Source organism: Numida meleagris, chromosome 6 (genome assembly GCF_002078875.1).
Source record: "Numida meleagris isolate 19003 breed g44 Domestic line chromosome 6, NumMel1.0, whole genome shotgun sequence".
NCBI lineage: Eukaryota > Metazoa > Chordata > Aves > Galliformes > Numididae > Numida > Numida meleagris.
Window position 1 is genome coordinate 19020311 of NC_034414.1, and position 15949 is coordinate 19036259.

At 39.2% G+C, this 15949-nt stretch overlaps 1 protein-coding gene across 1 annotated transcript in view; it reads left to right on the plus strand.

The window, feature by feature from the left end:
• PDHX (pyruvate dehydrogenase complex component X) overlaps window positions 774–15949 on the plus strand; it is an 81702-nt gene continuing 66526 nt past the window's right edge. The window contains exon 1 of the mRNA XM_021402103.1: window positions 774–815. The gene's annotated coding sequence lies outside the window, so the exon portion shown is untranslated. The remainder of the gene's footprint in view (window positions 816–15949) is intronic.

The following is a 15949-nucleotide window of genomic DNA, read 5'->3' on the forward strand; positions in this document are numbered from 1 at the left end:
TGTATCTCCTTCAGCCACATGGCCAGAAGGCATTTTCCAGCCCCAAACTGTGCTGCAGAAAGCTAGCATCAGCATTCTCCTTGATTTTGCTTGAAAAGGACTACTATAAGGTGGAGGGAGTAGGAAAAAATGAAAAGCAGATAAAACTTGGCTGAGAATGGTGAAGAGGGGACACCACTCCCTTATATCTCTGATGTCTGACCATTCCCACTTGCTGGCAACCTAACGCATCCTAACTCTCTATCTGACTACGCTTTCAGATTGGCCTTGCCAGTTCCTGGCTCAAAAATAAAAATGATGTTGGGGTGCTGTGCCATTTTCTACAGCACATTGTTGCTGCAATATAGATCCAGGGAGAGAAGGACAGAGGAAAGCCTGGACTACAGGCGGCTGTAGAGGCAGTACAACTTGGGGAATGCCTTTTTGCAAACAAAGACCACTTCAGTTAGACTTTTTTCTCCTGGTGCAATGCCAGGGCTGATTGATGAGCTGAGCTAGGCCAGCTGAGTGCCCCAGGTGCAGGGGTGAGGTAGTGAGTAGGTAGGTTGGCTGGGCCACTGATTGTTCTGTGCTTGTAGCTCTGCTCACGTAGGCTTTGTTGTCGGTTGTGGTTGCATGTATAACTGAAGGGGTGGATCTGGTCTTCAGATTCCCCCTGCACTGGGAGACAGCACCTTCCAGAGAACATCACTGTGCTCTTGTGGCAACGTGAGTAGCTCAGTAAGGATATAGAGCAGGTGTCCTGAGTGTGCTGCAGAGCTAATGACACGGTAAACATCTCTACAGGCGTTTGAGTGCTGGGACGTGATGTGAAGGTACAGTGATGTAAAATAGTGACCGTTGCTTAACTGTGCATGTGGTAGAAGGCTTGGGCAGTTCTAGTCAGAGAGCTTGCAAGACCTCCAAGCTCCTCCTGTTGCATGCTGAAAGCTGAGGGGTGCTGAGAGCCAAGAACTCCTGAGTTTTCCTCTCCCCTGGGATCCCAAGCAGGCCGTTTGCATGGTGCCCTGCAGGTGCCCCTGTGTTAAAGCCAAGTGAGCAACTGGAAAGTTGAGTTTTCAGAGCTGAGCATGTGGCAATCCAATGGGCAGCGTGGGTGCAGCCAGCCTGGGCCTGGTGAGCCTCTGGAGAGAAGGGTGCTGGTGCTGTGATCTTGTCTGCAGGACGTATTGAGTAGGTGATGTTGCCCTCTAGTGACTGCCCAAAGAGAGAATAAGGCAGTGCAACCATCAAGGGTATGCTTTTGATCTTGTTTAAGACCAATGGTGATGAAGAGTTTAAGTCCTTGGTCCTTGTTTTCTGTTTGACTGAATACAATTATCTTTTATTGCCAGCAGCATATTAAATCGTTCAAGCATAAGAGATGCTTAGTGAAACGCTGGGCTTAGTAAAGTTTGAGTTTTTTCTATCAGACTTTTTTGGGGAGCTAAAAAATTCTGTTCTTCTGAGGAAGGGTTGGTATAAGAGAACATACACAGCTATCCTAGTCCTCTTAGAAAACGATCTTCCCTTATTTCAATAAGTATTACATTTTCATACAAACCTGCTCACTCCTGTTATGAGTATCTCCTTACCATAGGAGTACCTGAAATGTAGGTTAAAATATATAGTAACTACATTTATTTCCTTAGTGGGCCTTGCTTAATATTTTGGGAAGTCTTTTTAATTTCTTACTTACTGTTCAACACAGCTAGAAAAATGAATTTGGATCATTTTATAAGAGTACTGTTACTTATGCAGACTGTATCATTTTTTGAATGGAAAAGGTGTATCCCCGTATGAATGCAGGAATGACTTTATATAAAAGACTGATCATCACCAAGTTGTCATTCAAAAGAGCTCTAATGCACCCCACACCCCCGTTTGCTGTGTCCCTTGGCTGGCTTTTCCTGAACCTATCTTTTCTGTAGAGGGAATGTTGTTTGCTCCCATATGTACATACTCATTAACTGTTGCTGTTACATTTGGGTTTCACTGTTTGGTATCCCTTCTTTGGGGAAGTGAGGTATTTAGCATTTATTTTTTATTATTATTATTTTCATGTTCTCTTCTCACTGAAATTTTGTCAGTGGTAAATAAATTCTAGATAATCTAAAGTCCAGAAATGCTACTAGTTTCCCTGGTTGTTTCACCACTTGCAGCTGCGATGCTTCTTTCTTCTTTGCAGAATGCCAGAAAATGGCTAAAGATGGTAGTAAACATAAATATTTCTCTTTGTAACGAATCTTCACCCTCCTTGCCTACAAATGCTTAGGGATGGGATGTCCTGCTCTGCAAGCTGTGCCCAGCTCAGTGCAGGTGTTAGTCCCAGCTCTCTCTGCCTGTAGGGGACTGCATGGAAAGCCTGCAGGTCAAGGGAGAAGCGGGGAGCCTTAGGGATGGGAGAAGTGGGAAGGGGTAGTGAGAAGAGAAGCAGTAAAGGGAAGGATATGAGGAAAAGAAAGGGAGAAGAGAAATCCAATTTCCCAGTTCCATTGGATTTTTTTTTTAAATCTCAGTACTGCACTCCTCTCTCAAAACACGGGAAATGAAGGCAGCACATTTAGAGAGACAAATAGAACAGAGAAAAATGTGCTGGAAATAGGGCAGACGAAAGAGCAGGTATGTGTCACAAGATACTCCAGCATTTTATCTTTGTTGTCGCTTGCAAGTGACCATCTGAAATAGTCAGAGGGTATTAATTAGATTAGCAACAAGAATTCAGTGGGTGGAAAAGTGGGACAATCTGCTTATATTATACATGTCAGCACATATGACCTCTGTGCTAATTCAAGGCGTCTGTTTTGCCGGTCCTGGGTGTTCCTTCAAGCTGACAGAAAAGTGCTCTGGGTGCAAACAGATGTACTTAATTAGGAGCAACTCCAATCTGTACTTTGCTACTTACAGATCTCAATTAAAAGATGGTTCAAAATGTGCTAGATCCTGTACTAATAAGTCTTGTATGAACAAGGCATCTAGCCTGCAGAACCTCCCTGCTGGGAGGATGAGGTGTGGAGTGAAATACAGGGAGCTGTCTCTGCTTATTTGGTGTTCAGTGTCCTCAAGTAAGGCTGTTGGTTATTAAAGTTAATCTTATGCTTTGATTGGACTTTTTGTTTGGTGTGCGTGTAAAGGATTTGGTATGGACAGAAATCCTGTAAGGGTGAAGGCTCTATCTTTTAGGTACTAATGTAATTCAATATATATATATATATATTTAGTAGTAGACATTGTGAACAGGTTATTTCTATATATAGATGATGCTCCTGAAAAACACTGAGTGAATTCACACAGTACTGGAGGAGAAGAAAGAAAGCCTATGAGTTAGAATGGGTAGGTTCGTTCAGGAGCTGCTTTGCACAAGCTTAGGACAATGGGTATTAAATCATCTTACTGACCATCCTGTCTGCACTTCTGGACCTCCCCTCAGTATCCTCTGCCTGACTCCCTTTGGGAAACAGTGCTCCCTAAATATATGCCTCCCCATCCATCAGCAGAGGGTGGTTTCCATGTGTTCATTGTTGCCCCTCATACACAGCTATTACAGAGGGTACAGGTGCACCTACTCCATACCCTGCACCTGAATTCCTGCTTGAGCAGGTGAGGAATCAGATTCATAAGAGAATTGAGGAGTATCTCTCTCCTATGTCCTTTTTGCTTCAGAGGGAGTAGGGTGGAGATATTCTTTAATGAATTAATTTATATAAAGAATTATTGGGGGACGTGCAATTTATGTAGGTTATCCCAATACAAAATTTTGCCACAAAGTTGGAAAATTTTCCTCCTGGGTGCTCACAGTCTTTCCCTATTGATGTTTTTTATCTTTTTGTTTTTCATTTGCTTGGAACTGATTGGTATTTGTTGATTTGCTGCTTTGCTCTGGTTTGTTTCCTTCTTTTTTTTTAATGTCTAGTAGCAATCTATGAAAATAGGTTTTCAATAACGTATTTCAATAAGTATGTCAGCTGAGTACTCCAACCACAGGCCTTCCAAGTTCACTAGTTTTCATTATTATTATTATTTTGGTTCCTAAGGGTTTGATGGAACACAATCAGCTCTTGAATTCTCTTAAAGGCCAGTTATCAGCTAGTTTCACTTACTGCTCTCCCCAGACATCAGTTAGGAACTGTTCTAAAATGTCCGGGAAAACACTGTAAATTCACTGCAAAGCAAACCTTTAACCTCAGCTGTTCCTCTTATCAGGCTTGTCAGAACTTCATTTCCCGAGGTACCAACACAGAATCAGGCTGACCTCTTTTAATAAGGAGCTTTTATTATACTTTTTTCTTCCTTTGGACCTTTGAACATCAAGGAAGTAACTTTCTCTGCGTTATTGTGGGTATTTAATTACAGATTGTTCATGATTGCATCTTTTTCCTTTTCTCTATATATTATGAGTATTTCAACTTGCTTATTCTTTGGTGCTTTTTATTTGTGGGTTTTGGTTTTGTTTTCTGTTGTCTTTTTTTTTTTTCTACTTCCTACACAAGATAACTTTGTGTTACCTCGTTCTAAAGTTCTAACCCCAAACATTATATTTGGATCTACAGTTACTTTTATGGGTTAAAATGCCTTCATTATTTCAGATGGGTGCTGTGCTCAGCTAACACAAAGTAATGGAGAAATATCGAAAAGTTTGGGAGCTAGGAAAAATTCTAGCTTTTCATAGTATTTATATGATGTTCTAGGTTTTCAGGGTATACTTCATGTACCAACTAGCCTGCCAAGCAGTCCAAAACACTTCTGTACAAAAAAAAAAAAAAAGTTGCCTTCTTTCTTATTGTTCTTGCTTTGACTGTAATGACAGAGGGAAGAACACAGAATGATCTGATGGTGCTGTACTGGAGAGTTTATATTCCAAGCAAGAGATAAGAAATGTCAGCTGTTCACAGATGAGGAAAATAACAAGCTGTCAGCAATGTAAAGAATATTTTTTTTCATTAAGTGTTGCAGATAAGGAAGACAAATGAAATTTTTTTGTGACGTGATTTTTTTTCTTCATAATGTATTTGGGGGGAAAAAAAATGAAAACAAACAAAAAAAAAACCCAAAACACAACAGATAAGAGTAGGTTATCCACCACCTTTCCAAGGAAATTAGAGCTCAAGAATGGATGGCTGCTACAGTTGTTCTTTGCACACTGCTTGCTTGCAAGGAATAGGTCTGTGCAGGTAGAAGTGGGAGCAGAACTTGGCTGCAAAGCCTTGATGACTGGTGAGGGTATGCAGAAGAGCAGGACTTGTGCTGTATTTGCATAACTGACAGCTTGGGGGTGGGAGGAGGAACAACAAAAAACAACATTTTCAATTATAAACTTAAAAAAATAGTGCACAAGAAACGCTGAGATAGGGATGCCTTTAATCCTACACGCTCAGTCACATGATGGGACAGGACCACACTTTGAGGCAATCTGATTTTCTTCCCATAGATTTAGGATTCTGCTGTGATTCCCTAATTGCTGTGGAATGTTGGTAATAACAAGCAGGGTATTATCGCTCCATCTGGATTGTACAACACTAGAATACTTTGCATTTCTTTAGTCTCATTTACCATGGGGTATTTAGATGTAACCTGACTGATGAACCTACATGACTAATATTCCCTTTATAGGAGTGCAGAACTTGAGACCAGTGGCAATGGCTTTTTCTTCATGCTGTACAGACTAGAAAAGCCTGAGACTGAAATGGGATTTTCAAATCTTTACAGGCTTATTTTCTTTAACCCAAACCTTTATGTGCTGCTTGCACAAAGATCTTCATTCTCACTTTCAGTATTTTGGGCATACTGAAGAAATTCATTGCATAAATTTCTTCACTTGATTATCACAGAACCAATTTTCTCAGGCTTTCAAAATGTGTTGCATTTTTAAGAAATATATAAGAATTTGCATGAATACTGAGAATATATATAATCTCTTATTCCTAACACCTGCTTGTGAATGCATTTATAGCTTTCCAGGTAGTAGTGTGGTTATGTGACTTGTCAGCTCATAGTTCTATCATTTCTTCTAGGATCTAATTCTTTGACATAATGTGTATTTGCTGGAAAGGGCTCCCTGGGGTGGTGGTCATGTGACCAAGCCTACTGGAGTTTAAGAAGCATTTGGACAAAGCTCTCAGGCATAGCAGTTGAATTTGGGGTGGTCTTATGTGGAGCCAGGACTTGGACTTGATGATCCTGGTGGGTCCCTTCCAACTTGGCATGTTGTAATCCATGAACATACAGAATTCACGTTTCTTAGCTGGTGTCTTTCTCTATGCTGTAAAATTACAAAAGATTTGAACCAAAATTTATATTTAGCCAAAATTTTAATGGCAAAAAATCCACACTTTTCTTTCCCAGAAGAATGTGGTATATAGAAATATATTAAAATCTTTCTAAGTGCCAGATTACAGTTTCTCAGAGAAAGATGTTGGTGTCTCCTTCCTGACAGATGGGATACACTGCAGTTTCAATGAAAGAGTCATGCTAACTGCTCCTAAATGTTTTTTTCTATCTTGCTCTTTTTCCCCCACTCACAACTACGTGTAATGCAATGGAGTTGTTCAGATGCCAATTACCAAACAGTGGCAGCAAAAGAGCTGAACACAAGAAGTGTTGAAGATATGAGGACCCTGTGTGTGGCTTGAATTCCTTCTATGAAAGGCACTCCGCATACGTGTAGTTGGCATGATAGGCAAAAGCACGGTCTGTCCTTTGCATGCAAGCACACAAACTACTGCATACATCTTGCTTAGAAAGAGAGGAAAGCTTTCTAATTACTTGCATATTACGTTTCCCACTAGCACAATTACCTGTATTTCCAATAGCGTATTACACATTACAACCCTAAAAGTGTAAAATCAGACTCACAGAAATGAGGAAGTTTTGGTCTGAATTAGAAATCTGCTGGGAGACTCAGGATCCTGGAGATACCTATATGTTTGTGTCCTGCCCCCATCTTGTTCCTCTGAAGGATCTGTTCTGAAATGACCAGCTTAGTTCCCGCAGTTGATCAGCCATCTGATGAACACTGCTGACCTTGACTGGAGTGGAACGATTATTTAGCGTTTAGCTGTGGGAGATAATGCTGGTCCAAGTCCCCGGCCATACTTCATCAGTTTCTGGAGTAGTGCATGTATGTGATGAACCTATCGCAGTTGTGATACAGTTGTGGTTTAATAGATATAAACAATTAAGCAATTATAAATCAATGAGCTCCGTAACTCTGGAATTATAACAATTACATTTTAAAAGGCTCTACATAGTTACAACTTGGGGATTATTTACAAGCAATAATTAAGGTCAGACTGACTTCCTTCTGTTACGCAGAGTGTATGTATGAGTAGCATGTCAAACAATAATTAATTTAGGGCAAACATAATTGCTTAGTGTACTGAAGTGTGTCAGTACTCTACAGAATATGATCTTGTAACTATTACTGATTATATTCTAAGTAAAAAAAAAAAAGACATCTTTTTAAAATTAAAAGGCAAATTGTCTTTGCATGTCATATTTTAGTTAGAAAGGTATCGATGGCTCCAGGGCTTCTTATTATTCAACCCACAGGAAAAGGAATATAGTAACAGGAAAAGGAGTATGGCACACTGCATGTATGAAGCAATCCTATGAAGAAAGAATAGATGGGAAAAATTAGTGCAATCTTTTTACAAGATTATTCTCCACAGTATATTTCCCAGTGCTTTGTCTGGTCTCGTTTGCAAAGATGCAAATGATGTCGTTTTTATTGCTTCCCTAAGGGAAGATTATCCAGTCTAATAACATTCACTGTTAGGAAATTTTACTTATGTTTAAACTGTTTTTCTTTACCTGACTTTACCCTATTGCTCCCAGTTGTAAACTCCCGCAGGCGGTTCTGAGTAGTTCTTCTCCTTCCTGGGTGTTCTGGGCCAAGCAGCACGCAAGTATTCCTGTTAATCTTTCACCAAAGTCTGTCTAAATGATGGTCATTTGGGTCTTGGAGAGCCTGCAAGTTTGAACACAGCATCTGATCACTGCCCTGTGTGCACATGTATGTCCCTACATAAATACAATGACATGCAGACTCACGCATGCTCATGAAACTCTTGCCCCCAGATAGTGTGCTTTCCTGACACTGCAGACTGACAAAACATTCTCTTGCAAATGTGCTTGTCCTCTGGTGAGAGGAAAAGTCACTGCTGGACCAGCTGCCTTAAAAAAGGTGAACTCATAGGATCAGCACAACGTCACAAGTGTGGGAAGGGACCTGTGGAGCTCTCTGGTCTGACTTCCATTGCAGAGCTGGATAAACCCTGAATACAGTGTGTTCCTCATGTCTTTGTCTCACCTTCAAAACACTCAAGGACTCATGTTCCACAGCCTTTCTTGGTGTCCTAGTCCAATACTATATTTCTACCTTGATTTCTTCTTTTTACTTCCCTTTATACCCAGTCAGAACCTGAATTAATACTTGGTAGTCTTCTGAGATGCGTTTTACATTTGAGGTAAGTTTTTAAGCAGGCACTGAAGTGGCCAAAGGGGCAGCTTGAAGTGTCGGTAAGAAGTCTCATGAATTTTGAAAGGCAGCCTCTGTTCTTGGTCAGATGAGCACTGACAAGTTCTCTTTCCTCTCTATCTTTTGCTTTCCTGTCCACAGTTTTGTTTCTGTAGTATCAAGAGATGAAAGAAAAATGCAGGGTTTTTTTTGTCTGAGTGACATTTTAATAGGAAGTGCTTAAAATGGGCTTGTGTGAAAACAGTTCAGAGTTTAGTCTAGAATTAAATCTAGAAATTTTATGAAATGTTGAAAAATGTCTTCTATTTGTTGAAATACCTAACATTACATGACCATTGGTAGTAGTCAGGTTGTGCAGTCTGTCTCCATCTATCTTTATGAAAATGGGAATCTTTCCCTCTTTTGTTGGGACATAGTGACTTTTTTTCTGATCATGATGCATGTCAGATGAACTCAGTGACATCTCCTTAGGGGATTGACTTTCAGATGCAAGTAACTTGGTAACTTTTGGTAACTTCCTTGGTGTTTCTATTTTTTATTCTAATGCTGAATGGGCACCGAGCCTTCTCCAGCTCCATCTGCATTGTGCAGACCTTCTCTTTTTCATCTCAGTTGGTGCTGGATATTTCAGTTAGATACTGGTGCTGAAACGTATCAATACATTTTACAGTACTGGCAGGCTTGATTGCTACCTGGAGATTGCAGTCATCCCAGCTGGAGGTGTCTCTGATGAAGATATTACCTTTCCTTTCTGCAGCAGCAAGTGTAGTGACCAATCTCTGTTTTGTTTGGCTAGCAAGCTCTAGTTCCTTCAATCTTTTAAGACCCCTGTCCATTCTTCTTGATCTCACTTCTAGATGCCATACTTGTAGAAGTGGGTTTCCCAGTCCTAGGCTTAGTATTCCAGCTAAAGTCTTTGAAAGCAGGAAAGAAAAACTTCACATATCTGCCAGGCTGTGATCTGCTTTAAAACTCCAAGAGTGATGCCTACTTCTTTCCTTCTGTTGTGGCAGGAGGATGTTGTTTACTCAAGTGTAGCCTGTGCTTAGATATATCCCTGACCTCAGTGTATTCAAAGCTGTTTTCTGGACGTTGTCCATTCTGCTTTCATACATTTTGCCACGTCTGTGCAAGTGTATAATCTTCCACTTGATTCTATTATTAAATTGCACTCTACTTTCTTCCAGATGATTTCTTGATTTTTTTTTTCCTATTGATAACTACACCAGCCTCGTTTTCTCAGTCTGTTCTCCAATATTTTGTTCATAAGTAAGAGTTTAGTAAAATGTATTTGCAGGACCCAAAAAAAGGTCATACCAAACACAAAAAATCTACAGAATATTTATGTTAGAATATAACATCAGGTGTAATTCTGCTTTGTAGAAGTCACAGTATTTATAATGAAGAAAATAGGCATTTGTTTAGGAAGAAGTACGTATATATGAAAAGCTGAGAAAAGAGAATGCCTGCTTTATAAATAGATGCAATGGAAAAAATGACTTGACAAATCCTTATGATGTAATGTTTCCAGATGAAAAGGATGAGTTATTTCATACAAAGGATGTCTATGAAGCCATTTCAAGAAATAACAAAATGAAAGGACTATGTTTCCAAAGAGACTGAGTTTATTTTTCATCTAGCAAAAACTTAGTTTTACACCATGGTTGTTCTGTAGAGATGTACAGATATATCTAGAACCCAAAATAATAACTGGGCTGTACTGTAATATCCTTTAGGAGAAGTATTTCAAAGGGGACAGGCTTTTCAAAAAGCTTGGCTTCTGTTTAAGAACTGAAACAACTAGCAACATTCTTAGAGACTTTTAACATGCATGGCTTTGAGCACTTCTGCAAATTTGGCTATAGAGGTAGATGCTGAGCATTTGAAAAGAATTATCCTTGAGCTCTTTGGAAAATCTGGCTACCTTTTAGACAAATGCCTCTTCTATGATCTCTTGCCTTTTGATATACCAAAGCTTCGCGTGCTATGTGATGAACTGCTTGTTGTCAGATGCTTATCAGTTTTAAGCTGGCTTAAAAACAACAACAAAAAACAAACCAACAAAATTAAAAAAAAAAACCAACAAAAAAACAAGGTTTGGAGAGTCTTTTTAGATTTTGTGGAGATGCAGCTAAACTTCATAATTAGATCGTAAGTCAAGCAGTTGACCAAGTGATTAATCAAAACTTTCAGTCCTTGGAAAGGATCTGGAGCATACAGTCCAAGTGCTCCAGTCCGTTGTTAAGTCAAGGCTTCATAGTTCTACCAGCGTGACCAAGAAGAGTTTGCACATGTTTTCCGCTACCAAATGGGGAGAAATTGCTGCAACCTCTTATGCTCATACTTTGGATGATTAGCCCAGTTCAGAAGGTACATTAATTAGTACTTATTTGTAATCTCTGCAGAATAAAGCATTACTAATAAAATAAATAATAAGAATACATATAATTGGATGAAACCAACATTTCATAAAACACATTTTAGAAAATCACCAAACTACTAACTCTTAAATCTACTTAACTTCATAGTAGCACCCATTTACTAATGTTTCTGGGTTGCTCTTGTGTTTTTTGGGTTAGTGTTTTGATGCAATGCATCACTCCTATTTTCAGTCCTGCTACTGGTAATGTTAATCTGGAAGCTCTCTTCCAGCTTCCCAGCTTCTGAAGAGCATCTAAAATGAACATACAGAGTATGTGTTCATGGAAAATTTCTGGTATTTAATTGACAATTACAATTTTGTTGAGGCCTTTCCAAATTTTTGAACTCATAACAACAACAAAAAAAGCAATCTGATGCAAATCCAGATTGAATCAAGAGGAATATCATGGTTGGTCTGAAGGTGTTCTTTGTGAAACTGTATCTATTGAAATATACTCACGACTGAAGTGTGGGCAGCAGCCAATGCTGGACAGACTGCCTGCAAGAATGCCATTGCATCCTTTTTCAGACGTGTATGTATATGTAACAAAAAGCATAATTTTTGAAGATTTGCCTCTCTTGCTGTACTCAAGGATTTAAATCTAAGAGTAGTAATTATTTACAGCACTAAGTGATTAACTTGTTCTTGTACTAAGTACCAGTCTTATCCCAATTCATCAGTATTTCATTCTGCATTCCACATCTCTACTGACCTTTAAAAATATTCTTTGCTACCTATCAGAAAATTTTGTATGTTAGGAATTATTTTAGATAGTATTTGGATGATTAATTGCTTTGTTTTTCATCTCAGCAGGAGAGGTAGACTTGTTCAGTGCATTTCTCAAAACTACATGAAAGTAGTTTCTGAGCAACAGAAGTGGCCAAACTGTGCTATGGGTGCAGTAGGCTTTGTGATATAAGACAACATTAAAACTTCTAAAAAGAAGTTATTTGTTTACTTATTCCCCATAGCTTCTTTCCAAAGATTGTACAAGAGATGCTAAGCTATAATAGCAAGGTAAAGATATGATTGTGTAATAGATATGGTTTAGAGGAAGTTTTAATCTTTATTGAATCTTCTCAGAAACTAGTGAATGATATGTAGCTGATAGAAGAGATATAGGAGAGAAAGAGCAGCTGGTGTTTTGACTGATTCTATAATATTGTAATTATGTTTCTAAACCTATGCCAGGTGCTATAACGACTCTACCTAGGTTTTTTTTATGTGGATGTAAATAAATAAAGACTGTGGTTAATTTTCCTGTTTCCTGAAATAAGACTTTATAGGTGTCAGTGAAAGCATGATAATTGAGGCCCAGAAAAAAATGGGAGACTTAATTATTGGAAGTGCGCAACCAAAATAATGGGGTGCTTCAGAAGGTGACTGAGCACCTAGGGAGGAGGTGAACTAGCAAGCTATTTATAGTCCAGCAAAGGTCCATATTTATGCCTTTTATAAGGATGTGAAAGCAAGAAAATGGCCAAAGATAGCCTTCAAACACTTAGGGCATGAACACATGGTGCAAGCAATGACTGGAGCTAGCATGGGTCCATGATGTATGGCTAAGTCATAATCATTAATTAATCATTCATTAATCAATAAAAAAATGTGTTGCAGATTGACAACAGAAGCTAAGCAGTAGGAAGGGTGCGGTAAAGTGTAAAAGGAATAGATTGGATGTAAATAAAGTGGTAGGAGGAAGATTGCATATGAACTTTTTGGCTCAGCTGCTTGAAAGCTTGACCTGCAGCATGCTTCTTCACTTAACATCCTACATCAGTAAAAGGAACCTGAGCAACAAATCTCGTCTTGATTCTGTTATGTGGTTAAAGGCTACTAAGTGAGTGAAAGTTCCTGGCTGATGGGAGAGGGAGGCTCCTGCCCGGGGTGCAGGGCTGATGGATGAGCAATCAAGCCTGGAATAGCATTCAGGGATCCTGGACAGCTAGTGGTCTGTGGGAGCTGGGTACAGAGGGGGAGAAAGGATTCACAGGTGACAAAGGCATACCTATCAACTTCAGGAAGGCTTAATTATATTCTTAACTAGGTTTAAATGCTTACTTTAGCCCAACATGAATTAAAACACAGTACAACTATCAATACAGCCTTATCAGCTTGCAAATCACTATATTTAACGCAGATGCCATTTGTTTTCACTGAAAGTGAAGTGGAATCCACAGTGGAAGAGATCTAAGCTTTATGTGAAATGTGATCATACCTTATTTCAGAAAATATTTTTGTATTTTCTGGTTTAAACATCTCATAAAGCTGTATGAGATTATAACAAATCTTACCACTTTCCCCCTAGGTCTCTGTGATGGTGGTTATTGTGCAATTTTCATTTCAACATACAGCTATGCTTTCTGGACTTCAGCCCTACTGGAGTATGATCAACTTCAGGATAAACAACAAAGAGTCGATATAATTATATGTACTCACAGGAGATGAAAATCAAAACTGTTTTTCAGTCCATAGATGCTAAATGGGCTCAAGTCAATTAGCAAAACCATCTGTCACCATATGTTACAGCAATTAATGTATTAAATTGAGGAGTGATCACCTAGTGCAGCTTAAGCAGCTGCTCTTCTTTCAGTGAGGCAGAAGTCTTAAATATTTTCTTTGCCACATTACCTAGCAGTGGAAACCAGTTCTTGCCAAAATCCATAAAGCTGATGCCTTATCCCTCTCTAAATCCCTCCTCAAAACCTTTTTCTGCTATGATGCTCACGAACCACTCCCATCTGTTAGGCAAGTAGTGAGCTGCAGTGAAGTCTGTTTGCTTTACAGTTATTCAGTCTTTCCAGTCCACTCCCACCTCACAGTTTATCTGTTCCATCCATTGCTTTTATGCTCGCTGATAAAAACAGTGTTAGGTCTCTGATGCAGGAACTCGTATTATTGTTTGCAAAACTCCTAATTAAATGATATCCTTTCTTCTTGGGTTTCTAGGTGCAACTATAATATAAATTGTAAATAATAACTTTGTAGGATTAGCATTATCTCTAACCCAAAAATCTGAAATTAAGACATCAGTCATAGGTGATCTGTGGTGCACTAAAGGAACTAAGCAGTGAAGAAGCCTCTGGGCTGCCACAGCGCAGCTTCATCACCATATGAATTCTGCCCTCTAATGTGGTGGCGTGCAAATAGATGTGAGGAACTGTGCATGTGTGAGCCTACACCACTCAAATTTGCCACAATTAGGTCTGATTTCTTGGTTGGTGCTAACCTCTGGTTAGCCATCTATGCACAGAAACTTCCCACATTAATGTAGCTTAGCAATATGCAACCTGGATTTCCTTCTGTTTGAACCACAGTGGCTTATTTTGTCCTGCAGTGAAGGGTTTTATAACAGAATAGATCTTTAGTTAAACCTTATAGGAGAGGTTACAAGATAAAGTTCTGGGTCATAACCTCATTATGACAAGACCTATAGTGTGTCACCTTGGCTGTGATATCAATAACTGGGTCAAATCCAGAAATAAAAATGAATACACTGTGCATTACTAAGCAAGGAGAACAGTATGTCTTTTGAGACCTCTGCATAACTGGTTGTACGTGTTCTAAAATGAGTACATTCTTTGAGAAGCATTAAAAGAAACAGATCTTACCATAGTGTCTAATCATAATAAATGACAGGCTGGTTTAATTATTACTTGGTAATTCTTTATTTAAACTTTGTACTAAGATTCATTTGCAGTATATTCTTTCATGCAGAACATAAAAGATATAATTGTGTGCAGAGTAGGTGTGGTGCTTCACTAGGTCAAGTAAGGAGTAATTTGTTTATATACTTGCTCTGTATGAAAAATCTGTGTATGCTGTACATGCATATCCCAGTTCATATGACTGTTCCTAATAATTGTTTATACAAATTGAGGACAATAGCTCATCAGTGTCTGAGGGTCACTTTCCTTCTCTGAAGCAGGTTCGGCTTCACTAGAAGTCTGATATAAAGTAGCAAGATACCGATGTGTTGGCACAGTGCTGCAGTGACTTAATAAAACCTTCCAGACGCGGTCTAGATCCTCAACCTTCCCCAACATAAATATCAGTATTTCTACATTAGTTAGCCTGATGACTTCATTTCCTTCTAGAACTTGATAAAATAAAAATTCAGGGGCCAAACTTTGCTGATTAGCCATTCAAGGGGATGATACTAAACAATCTGTGCTGAACCTTTTTTATTCTGCTTACTGAAGCTGGCTTTCTGCCTTCGGGAAAGTTGTTAGTTATTTCACTGGATCACTTTTTTTGAGCCAACTCATATATGTTGTAATTATATGTGCTTCACGTGTGTAGTTGCACTAAGGAACCTGTGTGAATTAAGAGGCACTGGGCATGTCAAATGAGACATGGGGAAATAAAACTAGAAGTCACTCTGGAAAACTTTGGTATCATTTTCACAATACAATGGAGTAACCTGAAAAAGATGGAATGTTAGCTAATTCTCAAGGATTTTATTTATTTTTCTCCTTATTTGATAACAAACAAGCAAAAACTGCACGTTTCTGGACCTGATTTGCTTGGATTGCCACCAGCTTTCTCTTGAACACTACGAGATTGAGAGAATTTCATGTGCATGGAGGACTTCTGAAAGACAATCTGAAAGCAGATTGCTCCTCACAGCCTCTGCCCTCTCTCTTCTACTCCTTCTCTCCTCCAACTCTCATACCTTAGAGCTGGAAATCTCTGCCATTCCCTACCTCAAGAACTCAATCACAGTTTGGTACCACCTTCCCGTACTTATTCTGGCTTTTTAGAATGCCATGAAGCTCCCAGTTAATGTAGAGGAATGAATCAGTTGAGTCAATGTCAACTCAAAGTTAAAGGATCAAAGGCAAAGACTCTCACTTCAATCACTGTTGGCTAATGTCCGTTCATAGTCTCTGGGCCTATACAGATGAAAGAGAGAAGACCAACAAAAGCCTAAACTCCATTGCACTGGCGACTGGAATGGCCTCCACAGAGAGAGAAAAGGAAGGAAAGGAATTACTTTCACTCCAGGGGATCAGGAATGATGCGCAGCTGTACAACATATACAGAAAAGAGCTGTGAAACTCATCTGTTTC